This window comes from Orycteropus afer, unplaced genomic scaffold (genome assembly GCF_000298275.1).
Source record: "Orycteropus afer afer isolate SDZICR_OR568_19922 unplaced genomic scaffold, OryAfe1.0 scaffold00100, whole genome shotgun sequence".
Taxonomy (NCBI): Eukaryota; Metazoa; Chordata; class Mammalia; order Tubulidentata; family Orycteropodidae; genus Orycteropus; species Orycteropus afer.
Genome location: NW_006921687.1, coordinates 1365936 through 1383084, shown reverse-complemented (window position 1 = coordinate 1383084; position 17149 = coordinate 1365936).

Here is a 17149-nt window from a genome sequence, read left to right as displayed (position 1 = left end):
GCCTTAGGCACTATGCTACCAGAGCTCCTAAAAAAATAAATACTGAAAAAAATAATGAAAAGCCATAAATTACAAAGGATTAATATCCAGAATATATTTTAAGTCTTCTACAAATAATATAAAAAGACAAAAGATATTTTACAAAATAAACAAAGGATATGGACAGATCATTCAAAGAAGAGACAATACCAAATAAAAAAACAAAAAGAAAAGATGTTCAATCTTACTTGTGATTAAAACAAAAAACCAAACTCGCAGCCACTGAGTCAATTCTAACTCATAGCAACCCACTTTGGGTTTCTGAAGTGGTAAGTCTGTACAGAAGCAGATTGCCCCATTTTCCTTCCACGGAGCAGCTGGTGGATTTGAACCGCCAGTCTCCTAGTTAGTAGTCAAATGCCTTAGGCACTGTGCCACCAGAACTCCTATTATAAAATACTAGTGATTAGGAAAATAAAATAATAAGTCACTAGCATTTTTTATTCACCCCAGTTGTTGTTAATAATAATGATATTATGATATAGTATCAAGTGTTGGCAAAGGTTTGGCACTCACACATTTCTTGCAATGTGTCAGGTACTTTTCTCTGTGTTTTGCATATATTAATTCATTTATTTCTCACAATAACCTTATTAGGTAGGTCCTGTATTGTCTTTCCCATTTTATAGTTGAACTAAGACACAGAGTGGTTAAGTGACTTATACCAAGGTCCAACAATTAGTAAGAGACTCTAGAGTCAATAGTTTTGACCACTACATGATATTGGCTATAAGCTAGTAATAACGTCTCTTGATGGCAAATTGGCTGTAATGAAAATTTTTAAATAAGTACACACATAGACATACAAACTGTCAAGTCTTGAGTAGTTTAGGAATTGGAATCAGAGCACTAAGACTGGAATCTGAAACCCACTATTTACTACTAAAAATATAACTAAGTCACTTCACTTCTCTGAGTCCCAGTATTTTCTTCTGTAAAATGCTTACAATAATTCCTCCTATATAAGGCTATTGTGAGAATTAAAAGAGATAACGTATGTTAAAAATACTACATTTGTGGCAAGAGGTAATGGCAAAGCTCGATATTTTCAGCCAAAACAAGACCAGGAGCTGATTGTGGAACAGACCATCAACTGCTCATAGGCAAATTCAAGTTGAAGTTGAAGACAATTAAAACAAGTCCACAAGAACCAAAACATGTTCTGTTTTGCATTTTAAGAAGCACCAAAACATGACCTTAAATATATCCCTCCTAAATTTGGAGACCATCTAAAGGATAGATTTGATGCATTGAATACCAATGACTGAAAATCAGAGGAATTGTGGGATGACATCAAGAACATCATCCATGAACAAACCAAAAGGTCATTAAAAAGACAGGAAAGGAAGGCAAGACCAAATGGATGCCAGAAGAGACTCTGAAACTTGCCCATGAATGGAGAGTAGCTAAAGCAAATGGAAGAAATGACAAGATAAAAGAGCTAAACAGATTTCAAAGAGCAGCTCAAGAAGACAGAGTCAATTATTATAATGAAATGTGTAAAGACATGGAGTTGGAAACCAAAGGGAAAGATCACGCTCAGTATTTCTCAAGCTGAAAGAACTGAAGAAAATAACTTAAGCCTCAAGTTACAACATTGAAAGATTCTATGGGCAATACATTGAATGATGCAGGAAACATCAGAAGATGGAAAGGATATACAGAGTCACTGTACCAAAAAGAACTGGTCGATGTTCATCCATTTCAGGAGGTGGCATATGATCAAGCACCAAGGATATTGAAGGAAGAAGTCGAAGCTGCACTGAGGGAAGTGGCGAAAAGCAAAGCTCCAGGAATTGTCTGAATAACCATTGAGATGTTTCAACAAACGGATGCTACACTGGAGGCCCTCACTTGGGTATGCCAAGAGATTGGAAGACAATCATCTGGCTAACTGACTGGAAGAGATCCATATTTGTACCCATTCCAAAGAAAGGTGATTCTACAGAATGTGGAAATTATCAAACCATATCATTAATATTGCACACATAAAATTTTACTGAAGATAATTCAAAAACAGTTGCAGTAGTACATTGACAGAGAACTTCCAGAAATGCAAGCTGGACTCAGAAGAGGACAAGGAATGATGGATGTCATTGCTTATGTCAGATGGATCTTGGCTAAAAGTAAGGAATACCAGAAACATGGTTACTTGTATTTCATTGACTATGCACAAGCATTCAATTGTGTGAATCATAACAAATTATGGATAACATTGAAAATAATGGGAATTCCACTTAATTGTACTCACAAGGAACTTGTACATAGACCCGGAGGCTGTCGTTCAACAGAACAAGGGGATAATGCATGGTTTAAAATCATGAAGGGAGTGCATCAGGGTTGTATCCTTTCACCATACTTATTCAATCTGTATGCTGATCAGATAATCCGAGAAGCTGGACCATATGAAGAAGAACATGGCATCAAGATTGGAGGAAGACTCATTAACAACCTGCACTATGCAGATGACACAACTTTGCTTGCTCAAAGTGAAGATAAGTTGAAGCACTTACTGATGAAGATTGAAGACTACAGTCTGCAGTATGGATTACACCTCAATACAAAGAAAACAAAAGTCCTTACAACTGGACCAATAGGCAGCATCATGATAAATGGAGAAAAGATTGAAGTTGTCAAAGTCTTCATATTACTTGGTTCTACAATCAGCACTAATGGAAGCAGCAAAGACATCAGACAACATATAGCATTGGGCAAATCTTCTGCAAAAGACCTCTTTCAAGTGATGAAGAGCAAAAATATCTCCTTGAAGACTAAGGTGCACCTGACACAAACCATGGTGGTTTCAATCACCTCATATGCATGTGAGAGCTGGACAGTGAATAAAGAAGACCAAAGAAGAGTTGGTGTTTTTGAGTTGTGGTGTTGGTGAAGAATGCTGAAAGTACCATGGACTGCTAAAGAACTAACAAATCTGTCCCAGAAGAAGTGCAGCTGGAATACTCCATGGAAGCAAGAATGGCCAGACTTTGTCTCACCTACTTTGGTCATGTTGTAAGAAAGGATCATTCCCTGGAGAAGGAGATCATGCTTGGTAAAGTGGAGGGTCAATGAAAAAGGGGAAAGCCCTTAATGAGATGGATTGACACAGTGGCTACAATGATGAGCTCAGGTACAGCAAGGATTACGGGGCTGGCACAGGACTGGGCAGTAGTTTGTTCTGCTGTACATAGGGTCGGTATGAGTCAGAGAGAACTCAAGGGCACCTAAAAACACCAACAACAAAAATATCTGGTAAAACACTCATTACTAGATAAAACCTTCACCCTCTATCCAGCCTGCCAGTATCTACTCAGTTTCTGTCCTTCTCTCTCAGTACTCTTCTAGTCTCCACCCCCTAATTTCCGCTTAGACTCTTTGTGTCCCTTCCTGCCTTTCAGGTGTCCCTACCCCCAAACCCCCAGTTTCTAGTGGGGTTCTTTGTCTACTTTCCCCTCCTTGAAGCCGCCTCCCACCCCCACACTCAGTTTCAGCTTGGATCCTTTGTCTCTGGGGCTTATCTTGTCCTTGCCCTCCCTTGCATTTAGTTCCTCTTCAGCACTTAGGATTTGTTCTTTTGAAATAGGCAATCTACCTCCTGCATTAAAACACTACTTAAGTACCCTGCAGAGACAGGATCAGGGCTGATGCTACTCTAAGCCTCAGCCTATCCACTGGACAGATGATTCAATAAAACTTATTTTTCTAACAATTCACCCTGGTCCTGTTCCTCTCAGCATTCAGCACCTAACACTCATCATTTTACATTGTGTTTGTATTTTAAGAAGCACTTCTTGTTGGTCCTTGCATTTCTGCATTTACTGAATTAAAATATTTCAATGGAAAACTAGTAGTATTTCTAAATTTGATGAGCTTTGTAGTTAAAAAAGAAAACTCATATTTTGGAGCTGGTCATCAGAATTTGTTTAGGATCAAGTACTAAACTAAGAATTAATTGGGCATGAGGAGTAGCAGTTAAAAAGAAGGAAGACTCATGGTGCTTTCCCTTCAGAGTTTACCATTGTCTCGGGATTACTTAACTCATACACAGGCTAGGGCTTAATATTTGCAAAAGAGTAGAGCGTCATGTAAGGGGGTTCACATTAAAATAGTGGAAAAACCAAAAGAAAACCAAACCCACCCCCATGAAGTCAATTCCAGCTCATAGCAACTCTATAGGACAGAGCAGAACTGCCCCATAGGGTTTCCAAGGATGTAAATCTTTACAGAAGTAGACTGTCTCATATTTCTCCCATGGAGCAGCTGGTAGGTTCAAACTACCGACATTTTGGTTAGCAATTCAATCCTTTAACCACTATACCACCAGTGCTTCTTAAAGTAGCAAAACCAAAATACAAATTACAGTAAGATCCTTGAGAATAGAAGGTTTTTGTTGTCAGACAAAATCTAATTCATAGCCCTGGCTCTCCTCAGTATCTTTATAAAACAGAACTCACACCACCTACCAAGAAAGGTAATCTTGAATACTAAATTAATGTAAGTAAAATACTTAACCCACACATTACCTGACACAAAATGCTCATGCTATTATTTCTACCTGCAAGGAGAAGTCAGAAATAACAGTAGCAGAATGAACATTATTCAAAAATCAGATAGTAATTCAGTAAAGTTTGCTGTCAGAAATGAATTTCTAGATGAAATGTGTTTTAAACGAGCTTTAAAAGAGAAAAACTTGAAATGCCATCTTCTAAATTATACTTTTAGAATGTGGTTTTTTATCTGCTGGAACTGATTTTCACATGGCATCTGTCTTCCCCCATGTGTGCAAGTTTCTGGGTCTAATCTTTTTTTTTTTTTTTTTATAACTCAGAAATGATTAGAGTTAGAACCCAACCAACTCATGTATGATCTAATTAACATAAGAATATGCTATTTTCAAACATGATTACAACACAGTTAAATGGATTAGGATTCTGAAACATTTTGGGGAGACATAATTTAATCTGTAATATATATATAAACACTTCAAAGCTCAAGAAACAGAACATTGCCAGTTTCTTTGAATCTTCTACATATTGCATACCCATCTGAGGTTATGAATGAATACATCTCCTATATGATCTTATAAAATCTTTATAATTTTTCCTTCAATATTTAGGTCATTAAGTCACCAAGATTTCATTTTTAGAGTATGTTGTGAGGTAAGTGTCCAATTTCATAGTTTCCTGATACACAGTTTTCCTAGCTTCACTTATTGGAAAGCTCCTCCTTTTTCCAGCAATCTCCATTGTCACCTCTGTCACAAATGAAGTGTCTACAAATGTGGGTTTGTTTCCAAAATCAGTAAGCATATCTGTTTTTCACCTTTAATTAAATTTCTTGTCTGTTTTATGCTGGTATATAGAAGTATAGTTGACTCTTGTTTACTGACGTCTATCTGGTAAGTTTTTCAATTCTATTAATATTAATACTTTATCTGTAGGTTCTTTTAGATTTTCTATATCAACAATCAGCTACAAATATTAGGTTTTCTTTCTTTGTTTGCAACCCCAATGCTTTTTTTTTCTGTTTTTCAGGCCCAATTTCAGTAGATAGTACCCCCATGACAGTGTTGAAAAGAAGAGCCAGCAGTGGATATCTTTTCTCATTTCTGATTTTATGGGAAGTTTTCTAAGGTATCATCATTAAGTATGACACTTGCTGTATTTTGTGTGTTTGTGTATATACACGTGTAGATATCTTTTATAAAATCTAGGAAATTCTTTCCATTGGTTGTCCCCAAGTTACAAATGTCTGACTTACATACAACCTGTAGTTACAAATCAACCCCATAAAGCCTATTATATTAAAAGTTAGAGGTATAGACATGGTTTGCAATAACAGGTACTACTTTGCAATGTGCATCAAAACATTATTATTATTGTTACTGTATTATTTTGTTAAAGATGTTCTAGTGTATCTAGAAGTGTTTCTTTAATAGTTTTTTTTATGCATATAAACAAATTCAGATTTCACAAATATCTATCCACTATTTTAAAACAATAGCTTTTTAGAGATAATTCATGTACCAAAATAACATCCTTTTAAATTATACAATTCAATTGTTTAAAGTATATTCACAAGACTGTACAACCATCCAAGAGACACAGACAATAATAGTAAATACTATTTCATAAAAAATTCTACATTACCAGTAATAGCAAACACTAATCTATGGGTAGACAGGCAAAATGATCAAGTGTGGTTAGGCAAAAGGGAATATGCCATGACCATATACAGGTTTGGCAGATGATATAGAAATATATGTATTTGTATGTGCTATACAAATGTCACCACCACTCATCTGTCAGTTTGTAGTACTGTGGTGGCTTCTGTGTTTCTGTGAGGCTGGAGGCTATGACACCATTATTTTGAATAACAGCTGGGTCACCCATGATGGAATGAGCTGATAGAGAGGTTCAATATCATCAGTCAGAACAAAGCTGAGAGCTGACTGTGGAATGGACCATCAATTACTCCTATGCAAATTCAAGTTGAAGCTAAAGAAAATTAAAGCAAGTCCACAAGAGCCAAATATGAACTTGAGTATATCAATTTAGAGACCATCTGATGAATAGATTTGATGCATTTCACACCAATGACTGAAGACCAGATGAGTTGTGGCATGACATCAAATACATCATGAAGAAAGACATGAAGAAAGGCAAAAGGTCATTAAAAAGACAGCAAAAGAAGAAAAAAAAATAGATGTCAGAAGAGACTTTGAAATTTGCTCTTGAATACTAAACCTAAAGTAAATAGAAGAAATGATGAAATAAAAGAGCAGAATAGAAGATTTCAAAAGGATTGCTGAGAAAACAAAGTATTATAATGACATGTGCAAAGACCTGGAATTAGAAAACCAAATGGGAAGAACATGCTTGGCATTTCTAAAACTGAAAGAACTGAAGGAAAAATCCAAGATTTGAATTACAATATTGAAGGATTCTATAGGCAAAATATCGAATGATGCAGGAAGCATCAAAAGAAGATGGAAGGAATACAGAGAGTCACCATACCAAAAAGAATTGGTCAACATTCAACCATTTCAGGGAGTAGCATATGATCAAGAACCAACGGCACCAAAGGAAGAAATCCAAGCTGCACTGAAGGATTTGGTCAAAAACAAAGTTCCAGGAATTGACTGAATACCCATTGAGATGTTTCATCAAACAAATGAAGTACTGGAGGTGCTTATTCTTTTATGCCAAGATATTTGGAAAATAGCTACCTGGCAAACTTGAGTGATACTTGTGCCCATTCCAAAGAAAGGTGATCTAACAGAATATGGAAATTATCGAAGAATATCATTAATATCAGATGCAAGTAAAATTTTGCTGAAGATAATTCAAAACTAGTTACATACAGCAGTATGTTGACAGGGAACTTCCAGAAATTCAAGCTGGATTCAGAAGAGGATGTGGAAAAAGGGATACCACTGCTGATGTCAGATGGATCTTGGCTGAAAGCAAAGATGTTTCTTGTGTTTTATTGATTATGTGAAGGCATTTGACTGTGTGGATCATAACAAATTATGGATAACATTATGAAAAATAGGAATTCAACAACACTTAATTGTGCTCATGTGGAACTTGTACAGAGACAAAGATGCTGCTGTTTAAACAGAACAAGGGGATATTGCATGATTTAAAATCAGGAAAGGTATGCATCAGAGTTGTATCCTTTCATCATACTTATTCAATATGCATGCTGAGCAAATAACTCGAGAAGCTGGACTATATGAAGAAGAACATGGCATCAGGATTGGAGGAAGAACCATTAACAACCTGTGATACGCAGATGACATGACCTTGCTTTCTGAAAGTGAAGATGACTTGAAGCACTTACTGATAAGGATAAAAAACTACAGTCTTCAGTATGGATTACACTTCAACATAAAGAAAACAGAAATCCTCACAAATGGACTAATAAGCAACATCACAATAAATGTCAAAAAGATTGAAGTTGTCAGTAATTTTATTTTACTTGGATCCACAATCAACACCCAAGGAAGCAGCAGTCAAGAGATCAGATGTCATATTGCAACGGGCAAATCTGCTGCAAGGGATCTCTTTAAAGTGTTAAAGAGTTAAAGAGTTTAAAGTGTTAAAGAGCAAAGATGTCACTTTGAGGACTAAGGTGTGCCTAACCCAAGTCATGGTATTTTCAATCACCTCTGTCCTGAAAGAAGTGCAGCCGGAATGCTCCTTGGAAGTGAGAATGGCCAGACTTCATCTCACCTACTTTGGTCATATTGTCAGAAGGAACCATTCCCTGGAGAAGGATATCATGCTTGGTAAAGTGGAGGGTCAGCGAAAAAGGAGAAGGCTCTCAACAAGATGGATTGACACAGTGACTGCAATGATGGGCTCAGATATAGCAAGGATTGTGAGTCTGGCACAGGACTGGGCAGTGTTTCATTCTGTTGTACATAGGGTCACTATGAGTCAGAGGTAACTCGATGGCACCTAACAACAACATATTCCTGTGAAAGCTGGGAAAAGACTAAGGAAGACCAAAGAAGAATTGATGCCTTTGTAATGCGGTGTTGGTGAAGAATACTGAAAATACCATGGACTGCCATAAGAATGAGCCCTGGAAGAAGTGCAGCCAGGTTACTCCTTAGAAGCAAGAATGGCCAGACTTCATCTTACCTACTTTGGTCATGTTGTCAGAAGAGACCAGTACCTGGAGTAGGATATTATGTTTGGTAAACTGGAGCATCAGTGAGAAAAGGGAAGACCCTCAACGAGATGGATTGACACAGTGGCTGCAACCATGGGCTCAAGCCTAGCAAGGATTGTAAAGATGGTGCAGGACTGGGCAGGGTTTTGTCTGCAGTACATAGGGTCTCTATGAGTTGGAACAAACTTGATGGCACCTAACAATAAAAATGTCCATATATATAAAATAGAGTGAACAGGGAGCAAAGTTATGATAAGTTCTTAGCCACACAAAACACCTTGAAAGACTAGTTACAGCAGTATGTTGACAGGGAACTTCCAGAAATTCAAGCTGGATTCAGAAGAGGATGTGGAAAAAAGGATACCTTGAAAGACTGAGTCATTAGGACTGCAGGCTCTGGACCATGGTTGCAGGAGACAATTCAATTGGCATAACATAGTACACAAATCATTTCTCTACATTCTACTTCGGTGCATAGCAACTGGAGTCTTCAAAGCTCGTGAGTGACCATCTAAAATACAACTATTGGTCTCTCCTCATCCAGAGCAAAGAAGAGTGAAGAAAATTAAACTGCATGGAAACAGTTAGTCCAAGGGACTAGTGGACCAAGGAAAACTCAGCCTACACAACCCTGAGACCAGAAGAACTACATGGTGCTTGGCTATCACTGCCAACCACTCAAAAAGGGATCAGAATTAAAGATCCTGGATAGAGTGGGAGAAAAATGCCATAGAAAAAGACCAGGTTTACTGGTCTGATAGAGATTGGCGAAACCCCTGAGACTAGGGGCTCCTTGTCACCCTTCAGGCCTGGAATTGAACTCACTCCTGTGGCTTAACCTTCAGCCAAACAATAGACAGGCCTAGGAGATGAACAATTAATTACACCAGGGAGGTGCTCTCTTCAGAACAATCAACCATGGGAGATGAGAAGGGCAGCATTTGTGCCGGGAGATAGCTCAGAAGGCAGGAATACACAAAAAAGAAGGAAACAGGGTAAATGTAACTACAGGAAGAAAATGGGAAGAGATCTGTTACATTGTAGGGACTATAATCAATGTCATGAAACAAAATTGGTATGATTTATTGAATGGAAAACTAATCTGCTCTGTAAACTTTCACCCAAATCACAATAAAATGTTAAAAAAAAGAAAGAAAGATTGTGCAACCATCACCATCACCACTATCTAATTCCAGAACACTTTCATCCATTAGCAGTCACCCCCTATATTCCTCTCACCCCAGCCCCTGATAACCACTAATCCACTTGCTCTCTCTGGATTTGACTATTCTGAACATTTCATATGAATTGAATCGTAAGATGGATGGTCTTTTGTGTCTAGTTTCTTTCACTTAGCATGATGTTTTCAAGGATCATGCATGTTATAGCACACATCACTGATTCTTTTTCCTTTTGTGGCTGAATAGTATTCAACATCTTGTTTATCCATTCATCTGTTGATGGACACTCGGGTTATTTCCACCTTTTGGCTACTATGAATAATGTGTCAGGGAATATTTGTGTGCACTTTTTTTGTGTGAACACGTCTTCAATTCTTTCAGAATTATATCCCTAAGAGTGGAATGAATGGCTGAGCCACATTGTAACTCCACGTTTAGTATTTTGAGGAATTGCAAAACTGTTTTTCAAAGTGGCTGCGCCATTTTACAATCACACCAGCAATGTGTTTCCAATTTTTCCACATCTTGTCAACACTTGACAGTTTGAACCTACCCAGTAGTGCCTAGGAAGAAAAGCCAGGCAATCTGCTTCCATAAAGATTTCAGCCAAGAAAACCCTATGGAGCAGTTCTACTTCGTAACATATTGGGTAAACATGAGTCAGAATTTACTAGACAGCAACCAGTTTTTTTTTTTTTTTTAAGTAGGGGTAACCAATATCTCATTGTGCTTTTGATTTGCATTTCTTTAAGGACTAAAGGAGCTGAGCATCTTTTCATATGCTTATTTCTATTTGCATATCTTTGAATAATGTCTTTGCAAATATTTTGCCCAATTTTTAAATCGGGTACATTTTTATTGTTGAGTTGTCAGAGTCCTTTATATATTCTGACTGTAAATACCTTTGAGATATATGATTTGCTAATATTTTCTCTCATTCTGTGGATTATCTTTTCACTTTCCTTATAGCATCCTTTGAAACACAAAAGTTTTTACTTTTGATGAAGTCTACTTTTTGTTTTTTCTTTTATCCTTTGTGATCTTGCTTCTTCTTCTTCTTTTTTTTAAACAAAAGCAATCTTAATATACACATGATTCTTCAATTTGATTTTTTCAGCCTGACAATAATTCTTGAGCAATTTTCTACATCTCTGTTATCTATCTTACATTTTCTTTTATGACTGCATACAATCTTATCATATATTTGTAAAAAACATGTTCTTTTGACACTATTTAGGTTTTTACAAATTACAGATATTTCAGTACCATAGGAAACATTCCTGAAAATGTATGTATGTTTACATACATGTATAAGTATGTACAGTTTTCATTGTAAAAATGCTGAGTTAAACAGCATCTGCAATTAAAATGTTGGGAGATATTATCAAAATATCCTCCAGTGGTGTTATATGTATATAAATATAATCCTTCAATAGTGTTTAAGTATGCTTTGGCAGCACAGGGTATGATCAAATTTCTCATCCTTACCAATCTAAGCAAAAAATATCTTAGTCTGTTTTCCTTTTCTTTAATGTGCTTGAGGCTAACCATCTGCTTATATGTTTATTGAACATTTGTATTTCTTTTTTGATAAGCTGTTTCCTCATAATCTTTGTCAATTTTTCTAGTGAATTATTTCTCCTTTTCTTATTAATTATAATAGATCTTTGTATATGAAGAACATTTCCTTTTTTGTCAATTATGTATATCATAAGTATTTTTCTTACTTTGTTGTTATCTTTTGAATTTCTTTATGTAATTTTTGTTATACAGAATTTTAAGATGTTTATGTGGTTAAATTTACTACTCTGTTTTCTTAAATTCTGCAAAATTCTTGTCTTTTTCTTTCATTTTTCTCTGAACTTTTCTCTATACTTCAGATTTCAATAAATCTGAAATAAATTTTTCTTGATTTAATTGTAAAAACCACTGCACATATGCATTGAAAATTTAATTATTTTCATTTCCTACAATAGTACCTTGTACATAAAATTAATGACTACATTTCATAGGAGCTCTGGTAGCATAGTGCCTAAGCCACTTGACTGCTCACCAGAAGGATGACGGTTCAAACCCACCAGCTACTCCTCAGAAGGAAGGTTGGGCAATCCCACTTCCGTAGTGATACTGCCTCAGAAACCCAAGGAGGGGTCGCTATGAGTCGGGGCCTACTTGACGGCAAAACAACAACAACAACATTTCATTAAGTAATACTCTCAAATTCAAATTTAAATTTTATACTCTATCAGAGATTATATAAATAATTTTTTAAAAATCAATACTTAAAATCAAAATTGGTTTGCCACATCTAATTGGTGAATAAAGCCAACGTAAAATGAAGTTTTAAACATAATAAAGCCAATGTAAAATGAAGTTTTAAACATAATAAATCCTCTGGTAGCATAGTGGCTAAGGCACTTGGCTGCTAATCAGAAGGCTGGCGGTTCAAACCCACCAGTCACTCCTTGGAAGGAAGATGGGGGCAATCTACTTCCGTAGTGATACTGCCTCGGAAACCCAAGGAGGGGTCGTTATGAGTCGAGTCCGACTTGACGGCACATAACAACAACAACAAACAACATGTAATTTTTAGCATTTCACTAACAAGCTTCAAGAGTTTAAAAGCTCGATGGTAGATTAGTAGATGATTCTTGAAGGGTTAAAAGATAACAGCAGACATCTGAGCCTTTGTATTTGGAGAGAACCCTTTTGCTCAGTCCAGAATCCCTAAAGGTTCCCAGGCACCAATCAAAAGAAGTGTTTCCCAAACTTGAGTGATACTTGAATGCATGTCATTCACAACAAAAGAAGAGTTTCAGTGTGTTCAGGCAAGAGATTAAATAGAGGGCTTTTTCAGAAGTGAACAAAAGTGCCTACAATGCAGAATTCAATTAATTCAACTTGTCACCAGAGCTCTGCTAACTCTCCTTCTTGTTTTCTGTACCAAGCCATATTCTGCAATAATTGTGACAAGAATAGTTAAAGTGATCCATTGTTTCTATACCTTTACCCATATTTCCAAAATTTATAATTATCAGAAAAAAATTGAATTTTCATTATTAATAATGATACTTTGAGCTACGCAGGATATCATAATATTTCTTAGAATTTTACTGTTAAAAGTAAATGAATATACTAAAGAGAGAAAACTATAAAAACATCTTCATGGCAATGAAACTATAAGGAAACTGTACATAAGAATACCTAAGAAGTAAATAGTGCCAAATAATTTCAAAATTATTGTAGGAAATTTGTGTGGAATGAAATAAGGAAGTTGGACTGAATAATCTCTAAGCTAATGCTCTACAATTTTTTTTTTTTTTAAATTCAGGAAGACTTTATGGGAAGAATAGGATGCATGGTATGTAAAGGGGACAGTTGAGCTGTGAATACATAGGAAGATTATCACATGGAAAGTATTATCATGCCAAACGTATCTTAAGTATGTATTTTAACTTGATGAATGCAAATGTAGTTGTTACATGGTTGTGTAAAATTCTTCTCATAAAAACACATTGTAAATAATAGTTTGAAAAGAAATGCCAGCTTTCAGAAGGGAAGATAGTTGGGAAGAGTTGAATGATACATATGAAAAATTATTTTCAATTACTTATTTGGTGAGTCTTAATTTAATGACAAAGATGAAAAGAGGAACAAGAATGTCATCCTTCATTTCTCCTCATCATTTAATATAACTAAATTGTCTATTTTGATTTTAGCAAAATCCTCTTGGTCTCAGTCCTTCCACTAAAAAGAAAATTTACCATATTCACCTATTCTAAAAATACACAGAACCTTTCCCACTACCACCATCATCCCTCATTATTTTCTTTCTTCTCTCCCCTTATAAACCTGCCATTTTGGTTAGTCCAGCCCAGACAAGCAATGATTGCTCCACTTGGATGAGCACATACTCAAATAAAAGCTCAGCTATGGATTGTGCTATTTGTACTGCTGAGGTCACCAGGAACAGGTTACTCAAATCTCTTGTACCCTCAGTTGGCAGTCTAGCTGATCAACCTTTCAGGATTGTTAACCAAGCAAATCATTGTTGCAACATGTCTGCTATCATCACTCCTCTGTTTTCTATAAGCCTCATATCAGAATTAGTCTTACTACATTAAAGATATAGCTCATTATGGGTTACAAGCAAATCTTATTTACTAGATGTGGCTTAGTGACTTCAGCTTTAGTCTTAAAATTAAAGGGGAGCTCTGGTAGCATAGTGGCTAAGGCACTTGACTGCTAACCAGAAGGCTGACGGTTCAAACCCACCAGCCACTCCTCGGGAAGAATATGGGGCAATCTACTTCCATAGTGATACTGCCTCGGAAACCCAAGGAGGGGTCACTATGAGTCGGGTCTGACTCAACAGCACATAACAACAACAACAACAACATCGAAGGGGGAAGTTTTGACATACAGTAAATTTAAGTAAATGTAAAGCAGAGTTTGAAGGCTGTTCTCAAAAGAGCATTTCTAAAGTTATTTGGAACGATGGCCTCAGTAGCTCAAGTAATCAAACTTGATGACATACAATCATCACATGAAAGAGAAGAAATGTGTATTTGGATGTTTAAATTCTGATAAGCTTCTTCAAGAAAAAGCAGTCTTATAACCATACTTTATCATTTATTTATTTAGAAGAATACTCTTCCTTAGGTATTATTTTTCAAATACTACCAAAATCATTAAAATGTATTGAGATGTATCTCAATCCACCTCTTCATTTTGCTATGCAGCCATATCCTCATTATCTTTTCTCCAAAGAGCACAAACCCTTCAACTAAAATATATGTTATAAAGAAAGCAGTAAGAATTGCTATGTTTGTATATTTTTTGCCCAGAGATTTTCAAGGCTTTGTTGGTTCATTTTTGCTTTGTTTAGTTATTATAAATTCTTAGAAATTTGAAGTTTCTGGATTAAATGAGATAATCATCTGAAATACTTAGTACTCTGCTGCTTGGTACCATAGGAATGGCTCAATAAATGTTAGACATTATTGTCATTACTATTACTGGTACTATAATTGTGTTTGTATTTAACTATGAGCTCCAAGAGAGCGATCATCTATTTATTTTTGCTTTGCATTCCCAGTAACTAACATAGTATCTGGTACTTGTTTGGTGAACTGAACTATGTTTATTATCTACAGATATAAATATAAAGGATAAATATTTCTCATTTTTTCTGATTTTTTGGAGGGAATGCAGGGGGGAAAATGCATATTTGGATTACAAACTATAAATGCTGATCACTTGGTATTTATTTCTGAATTACAAGTTAAATGCCTAGTTCTTTAAAAGAGTAACAATTGGCTTATAACTTCAAAGTGAGAAAATTGAAATTTGATCAAAAGCTAGGCAAGGACAAGTGCATGTCTGTCAATTGTTTTTCTTGCATGTGCTTCTTGGTTTTAAAAGCAATAGGCAAAGAAAAACATGACAGGGAGAAAGAGAGAGACAGAGAGAGAGAGAGATACAGAGAGCGTGCAAGCAAGCCAGGAAAACTTGAAGCTTACTTACTTATAAGTTCATCCTATTATTACATTGAAAGAACGTTACAGTTGTTTGTATAGCAAAGCAATTTTCCCCACCCACATAAAAAAGAAAAGTTTGGTTATTCTTTAACTGTGGCTAAATGCCAATCTTTCCACATTACCTGGAAGTAATTTCAGGAAGACTTCCTAAAAGAAAGTCAGTGTGTGCATGATTGTAGAGTTATAAGATCAGTGGAGTCCCTCCCCCCACACTGATTATAAATTCCTTGCTAAGTAAAGCTTCATCTGTGCAGGGCCGTGTTTTATACAGCACAGACCTGCCAAAAGTGAAATGGGAAAGAAAATAATGTTTTCCATTATCAGTACTTTGGAATGTTAATTTTCCAAATTATTCAAGAAGAAGCACAAAAGGCTTTAAATTTCATTTGGGGCCCACCTTTGGTTCTTCTCTTAGAGCTGTCCGCCCAGAACTCAGCTGATAAAGTGATTCCACCAGACTAGGTGGGGCTTATTAAAACATGACATCATTCTGTACACATGGAGCCAAAGAAGGATCTTCTCATATGATGCTGCCATGAATAGCTAGTCCAGAGAACATTTCAGTGACTCAAGCAGCAATGATCTTACTCTTGCTTGAGAAAAGTTTTATTACCTATTCATCTTGCTCTTAGGAAATTTAGACGTATTGAGTCTTTGAGCTGCAGAAGATATTTGAGATCACCAAATCCAACCACTATGAACAAAATTCAACATCATAAAAAAGACTAGCCTTAGGATTCTGATAGAGACTGGTGGAGCCCCTGAGACTGTAGTCATTAGACACCCTTCAGACTTGGAACTGAACCTGCACGTGGGGCTCAGGAACCAAACAACAGACAGTTTTATAAAATGAATAATAACACTTGTAAGGAATGTATTTCTCGGAAAAACTAACAATACAAGAACAAATGGGCAGCATTTGCCCCAAAACAAAGCTCAGAAGGCCAGAAGGGGCAGTAAGAAGGATGAATGGACACTGGGAACAGGTAGGAAGCAGAAAGAGTGCTGTTACTTTGAGGGAATCACAACTGTTATGAAACAAAGTGTGTTAAAAATTGTTGAATGGAAAACTAATTTGCTCTGTAAACTTTCACCCAAAACACACATACAAAAAAAGATATCCCCTACTCCATGTCCCCCAAAATTTCAACCTTTTATTTTGCCACTTGCCCAGGATGTAGTTGCTGGAAGACATGGAACTGATATCCAGTTCTCCTGCTTTCTCCATTACTTGACACCAATTCTTAATTATTTAATGTAAAAATAAATACTAAAACTAAGTAAAACTAGTGTCATTCATGAACAATATCTGATTACTCATTCTGGGAATGTAGTATGAGATTTACATTTTAAAATAAGACTTAAGCATAAAATATATGGGCACTAAAAAATATCTACATGTTTTAACATATCATAGGTCTGACCTTCTAAAAACTAAATTTTTATGTGCTTCCAAAGACTTCTCCAAGAGAATCAAAAGAGAACTTACAGAGTGGGGAAAAAATATTCAGCAATGACATATCTGACAAGGGACTTATCTCTAGAATTTATAGAAAATTCCAACACTTCAACAACAAAAGGACAAATAATCCAATTATAAAATGGGCAGACGACATGACCAGACACTTCACCAAAGAGGATATTCAGGCTGCCAACAAACATATGAAGAAATGCTCATGATCATTAGCCATTGTTGTTGTTGTTGTT